The sequence below is a fragment of the Triticum dicoccoides genome, chromosome 1B (assembly GCF_002162155.2).
Source record: "Triticum dicoccoides isolate Atlit2015 ecotype Zavitan chromosome 1B, WEW_v2.0, whole genome shotgun sequence".
In the NCBI taxonomy this organism is placed as follows: Eukaryota; Viridiplantae; Streptophyta; class Magnoliopsida; order Poales; family Poaceae; genus Triticum; species Triticum dicoccoides.
This window is the reverse complement of record NC_041381.1, coordinates 43,976,049-43,982,937: the sequence shown is the minus strand read 5'-3', so window position 1 is coordinate 43,982,937 and position 6,889 is coordinate 43,976,049.

The window sequence follows — 6,889 nt, the reverse complement described above, 5'->3', positions numbered from 1 at the left end:
TCGTGAGTATATTGACTTGTCAAGCTAGTGACAGGGATCTCATTACCCTTCCATTGTTGGAATGGGTGGGCTGGGCAAGAACACCTTTGCTCGGCTTGTCTACAATGACCCAGAAATCCAGGAGTATTTCCATCTCCAGAGGCGGTGGTGGGTGTCTGATGATTTTGACATTGTTATGTTTGCAAGCAACATCTATTAGACAAATGAGATTAATCATGAAAAAGCATTGCAGCAGCTTCATAAGAAAGGAAGTGGGAAGAGGTACCTTATTGCAGGCCCGTACCACAAGCAGGTGCAGGGTGTGCAACGGCACAGGGCCCCATAAATTTTGAGGGCCCCAAATTTATCTTAAATAGTAATTAACTACGTTAATTAAGAGGATAATTAAGGAATGTATAACCTCCAATGCAAGATTCCAGCTTCCAACGCCAACCAGTACCCATCCTGCACAATGACACAGGCGCACGCCCTCTCTCTCTCTCTCTCTCATAGTAGAAGAGGTAAGAAATGGATTCATACGCTCTGCTCTCATCTATTTAGTTTTTCTTCCCATCGTCCATCGCTCTTGTGTTATTATTCAGAAGATTATGTTTATTGTATGCTAATAAATGAGTGAGGCTTTTTAGCTCTCAGGCTCCACATTTAATATATATTTTTCAAAAATCCTCATTTCAAGTTAAAAAACTGAATATAAATACACAAGTACTTGTAGATTTGTGTATAATTTCATTGTGATACTTTTCGGTATGAGTTGTACAAACAAATCTTGTATGTACTTTATGGTGGATAGTATGTGCAAGAAATACATAATTTTCTTATTTTTGTGTACCTCGCATAATACGTATTTTGGCATTAAACTTTACAAAAAGTAGTATACATCCATAGGCATGTGTGTATTCTTTGAAACATAAAATCTGAAGAGAAAAGTTCAAATTTCGGGTTCCGTGGAGTTTGAACGCTATTAGTAATTTCCGGTTAATAAGTACTATCATGTTGATTTCATAATTAGTATTTCCATATAAAGGCCTAATTTCAAGTTTTGAACCGGGCCCCCAGATTCTTAGGTATGGCCCTGCCTTATTGTGCTGGATAATGTATGGAATGAAGATGTTGATAAGTAGGAAAAACTCAAGACCTGCCTGAAGCACGGTGCCAAGGGAATTGCAATACCGACGACCACTCGTAATGCACAAGTGGCTCAAATTATGAATACGTGCACTATAACTGAAATACTACATATGCTACACCTCCATCATTAATTTCTCTCTCTAGGCCATTGTTCACGGTAAAGTTTGTCTTCATTGCAAATCAACATGTAGACAGAATTTCAACGTGAACTCTTTGCAGCAACCGTCCCTCCTGCCATTGAGGGTGTGCTTAAGTAGCCAGAACTCACGCGACTTCTCCAAAATCATGCATGGGCGAGTCACTTGACGAGACATACATCCCACTGATGAATGTTTGTGCAACCAAGCATGCACAAGCGGGTGATATGTTTGTATATGCAATGTGTCGCGCCTTCTGCCTCTGTCGCGCCTTCCTGGAGCGTCTCAACTAGACGATGTGTGGCTGGAATGTCGACACTGGCTTGGATATCTGTTCGAGCAAACAATAGCGTAAACATGTCGATGATGTAGCTCGTAGACGAAATAATTTGCCCACAGCCTCAACAACGTTCGCCTTGTTCGTCTGCTAGGCCAAAGCTCTGCCTACCCACCGCAGAGACGAACTCCGCCATCCTGTCAAAGGTCGACCTGTCGCCGCAATGAATCATGACAAGTCCCAAGCTTTGACCTCTAGCGCAAATTTCCAATGCATCCCATTTCTGAAATATACCCCCATTCAACTACGAGTGGCACTTATGCGTGTTGGTGATTTTCGCTTTCTCCATAGACTTATTCATATTCTACATGGTTGTCTCACAATGACACACCTCTATTGTTGTTTCGAGCATTGCTTCTGCTGAAACTAGTTACTTATATTCAGCATGTGTGCGTAGACTTCATTGCTTCACCAAACTTCTCGTGTCTGCTTCTTTAATTTTTTTCTTTCAATCGCAGTCCTAGGGTCGACAAAATACCCAAGCCTCCATATCGGGGGAAGTTTACCTTCCCACGATTCACCACTTGGTTGAATACGACCTATGGCCAGTCGGGCTCTTGACGCGTGCATTTCTTTGGGATATGGCGTGGTAGAAACTCATGTGTGGCCGTACGTTTGTTTTGCAAGTTTTTTGAACGTGTTTGCTTCATCACCGTGTGACTCTAGCATCTTGGTTTTCTTTTGGGTGTCGTTCTGTCATGGAAGCTGCTAGAGCACGCAGCTTTTAATCTTTCTGGTCGCCGTTCTAGCGTGTAGGCTGTTTGAGCATGGGGCTTTTCAATCTTCCTTCGTTTTGTATGTGCCGCTCTAGCGTGCAACGCCCTGGGTATATGTAGCAGGAAAAGTGTACGTGGGTATTTGCATGGCATGAGAAGGACGTACCCCCTCCGTTCAAAAATACTTGTCGGAGAAATGGTTAAAAATGGATGTATGTAGAACTAAAATATGTCTACATGCATTCATCTCTTCGACAAGTATTTCCGGACGGAGGGTGTATGTCTCGGGGAGAGATGTGCAAAGTGTTGTCGGCGGTGTGCGTCTGCCTGCAAGTGCGAGGCGAGAGCAGTACGTAGTCATTTCACCGGTGCATGCATGCGGTCGAGTGTGGACATGCCGCGTGTCGGTGATCAGACGATTCGGGAGTTTTCGTGTTTGTTTTCTCTAGCGATGGTGCATTTGCTCTGTTGTCCTTTTCTGCACATGGGCTGTTTCTGTTGGTTTGGCTCTCCTGCGTGGGCCTCCGCATGCGCGAGCCGCTGCATATGCATGGGCCGGCATGCCCTGTCCCTTGCTGATGCTGCTGCCGTGTTACTGTTTGTCCCATGTGATTGACTACGTTTGTCTGGCGGTTCTTCTTTGGATGGATCCCTGCATGGCCGGTGGTCACGTGCTTCAACTGGTCAAAGATTGCGGACATGCCGTCTCATGCGGGTTAGTAGATGTTAATCGTGTTTGATTTGTTTATCTTCCCACCATTTCATTGTTCTTCCTTATCTCTTCTTCTCGATGTCTCCACCCTCGATGACCGTGGTGGTTCCGGAAGACTCCGGTCGAATCCTCCACCGCCATACGCATCTATAAAAAGCTCTCCTTTCTCTTCTTCATGGCCATCGTCTCTCGCTTTCGCTCCGTTTGCCGCCTCGCAGGCGTCCGCCCGTGAAGGAGGAGGTGCATGGAGGAAGATGAATGAGGAGGCAGGTGTGTGCGGGGGTGAGGTACTATGGCGGAAGTGCACCCGGCTATGGGCAGCCCAAGCTTCAAGGGCGTCTCGCCACCGGTGATGAGCAAGGAGGAGACATAACAGCGTCACGGCCGTGCGCCCCACGGCTCACGCCAGGAAGTGAAGGAAGTGCTTATTCGCCCAACACTTCCTTCCTTTCCGACATCCAGCGTGCCCGACGCGTTGGCGGCGAGGACGGGTCTTCTTGGCATCCTGGTGCGCGTGCGTGCCATGGTGCCCCTTGGTGCCGGCGAGGATTGGGCTGCTGGATCCGCGTCGTCGAGAGGGAGAGGAAGCGGTATGATATGATGGTCTCGAGCGCGGCTAAGCGGGGCGGGACCGAGTGGAGCAGGAGCAGGCTGTGGTCGGGCGAGTTCGGCTGCTGCGTATGAGCAGTTGCAGCTGCTCGTTGGAAATCATTAGCTTGGCGGAATATTGTTCTGCTTTCTTAATCCCCACGTCACACATGCGACCTCACTCTTCGCCCTTCTCTCCATGTAGCAGTGACAGAGCCATTCCCTTCCTTTGTTAGGCGAGGGCGCGAGGCCAGCCAGGTCACAGCGGCACGCGGACGAGGGCACGAGGCGCGGCGGTGCTATCTCCGGTCTTCTACCCCGAAACGACGGAGGAGGAGGCTCTCAACGATTCATCAAGGGATGGCGGGCGATGACTTGAGGGAGGCACGCGAGCAGCTCGCATCCTGGCACAACGCTCGCGGCTGGTGCAGGAGTTTGCGCCACTGATATGTCCCTTTTCCTTTACGGCTTTCCATCTGTTCTTGCATCTGTGTGAATGAATTATACCATGTACGTGTGAATCGGTTAATGCATATGTGTGCTAGAAGCGATTTTGCATGGTACTACATATTTCATACAAGAAAATTCGTAATCTGACGAGTAAATTTTGAAGATGCTATGCGATTCTTTTTTCGTATTTGGGATGATGATGATGGCATGGACTTGGTTTAGGATTTACTAACATCATCACTTAGATGCCAAATTGTTTAATCCCTAGCTAGCTAGGAAATTGTTAACATAATCCCTCAGGGCCCAACATTAGGAAAATGAGCTTCTTTTGCATAGTTTGCTACGCAAAAGTGATGTGAAAGGAAACATTTGTTCGCACCAAACAAGACCGACTAATTAAGCTCCAATAATGAAGAAGATGTCGTTACCGGACTTAGCGAGAGCGATCAGATGAGATCGAGCGAGAGAGACGGAGGTAGAAGAACGAGCTTAACAGAGTCAACAGAAGAATCAGACCCATCCACGAAGATTACTTGGCATATAAAATTGACATGATCTGGATGAAGTATACTGCAGATGTATTATCTTGCTATATATCAACAATCAGCGAGTTGATTACATACATAAAACTTGCAATGATGAAGCACTCCATGACAAATAACAGTAAATAAAAACTGAGAACTTGATGTCAGTGCACAGCTTTATCCCTCCCCTCCCTTCTATCCACTCTGCATCTGATACATACTACTACTGTTCAGGAATTATATTCTGCTCCATGATGTCAACGCACACTTTTATGTAAATTCTGTTATTTCAGTACCTGCAAATGTAAGTGCACATTTTGTTATTTCAGCCTGCAGTGTAAGTGTTACTGTTATACCACAAGTTCACACATAGTAGATCATGATGTCAAAATTCATGTTTCCAAGCTTTGAGATCATCTATGTAGATTCATAGCATGATCAGACTATTTGCACATATAATTATATATAAACAATCAGCAGAAACATCCACCCCGACCTTCGTGGAGGAACCTGGACCAGGGGCGGCGGCCCCGTCAGGCATGGTGACGGCGCCCTTGGCTGGCGACGTTCGCGGGGGGTGGAGGGACGGCGTCTTGACCGCATGGGCGGTGAGTCGCCGGTGCATCTCCTCCGCGCTGCGGGCTCTCTCCCGCTGCACTTGGTGGCTTATGATTGCGGTCGTCGGCCTCGGTGCGTCCGCGGGGGCTGGTAGAGGTGACATCGGACCGGAGGAAACTTTGAATGACTCGTTCATCACGACGGTGGCGACGACCAGGGTCGCCGTTCTCCTCCTTGCAGGTGTCGTCGAGGTCCCTTCCCTCCACCCCGACCCCATGCCCGGGTAAAAACCCTAAATCTCCTTAGATTGGGTGGCGGCAGCACTGCATGTGTCGTAGCCTTCTTGGAGGCGCCACCTGGGGCGTTTGGGTGCTCGGTTTGAGGAACTGCAGGCGGAGGGGATGGGACCAGTGGCAACATGTGGTGTTTCGCGTCGGAGGAGCGGCGTGGCATCTCGCATGTCGACAACGGCGGGTCTCAGCGGCATGGAGCAGCGAGGTCTCGCCGGTGGGCATGTGATGATGGACGAGCGCGGGATGGTGGCGTTGGCTGGCGTCCTGGTGGCATCGATGGCAGCTAGACCGGGTAAGGTAGATGCAACAGTACAGCACTGAAGATGGATTGATGGCAGGTGGCTGCGGCGGCCTCATACCCGGCAGGCGTCTTGGTTGAGGAGTGTGCCGGACTGGTGGGTGCCCCATACCCAGTAGGTGTCCTAGTTGGGACCTCAGGTCTTAGATGTTAGGTTTGACTACAAGATCTGTTTGGTATTAGGCCCAGACTATCAGCATCCCTACATCAACTGGATAGGAGTAGCGACAGATGTTGCCTAGACGGTGGCTTTAGTCTTACTGTTGTATGACTTTGTAAGGTCTTGTGTAAATAATTAATAAAGTGGCTGCATGCATCGTACAGATGCAGAGGTTGGGGTCCTCCTCCTTTTAAAAAAAAGCAGAAACTTCCCCGTAAATCATGAAGCAGCTTAATTGCATTATTAGCACTATTTTGTCTTAATACTGCCTGTTATCAAGATCCTTCCTAGTAGGAAGTACTTGATATGTGCTGATACAAGGGCGCCCTATATTTAAAAAGTATGCTGGGAGCTATAATAGCACAAGTTACGTAAACATGCAGCTAATATTTCTGCGGAGTGTGCAAGCTCTTTGATGATGATGTAAGTAGGGGGAGTTCACTGTTTTGGGTGTTTTGTCTACTTTGAACAGGGCATATGTGATTGAACTTTGTGATTTCAGGTGCCAAGACAGTAGTACATTGTCATGATCATATTAGGAAGCTGAGTGTTTGAGACAGGCAGAAATATTGGGCGCATATGCAACGATTTTCTGATGTGGTGCCCCTTCGTATGCATCCACAGCGCCCATTTACTGAAGACCGTATCATCAGTTACATAGGTAGCTGCCCACCTATGGGACGGCTGGAACACTTTGCAAAGGCGCTCTATTATTTCATTATTGGTCCTAACCCCACAGGGGGTATACCACGATGATTTGATTTCAAGCTCCGGTCACGTCTACTCCTGTTTGAACTTCTCTGGTATCTTGCTTGGCTGGGTGCGTGCCCCCCCCCCCCCCCTCCCCCTCCTCCCCTCCTTCTGGTGATGAGGACTTCCTCCCATGGTGCACAGCGCCCATCACCAGATCACCCACTGGCCTTTGCAAGGGGCTTGCCACGCTCGCTGTGCTCACGGCATGGTCCATATGGAGGCACCATAACAGATG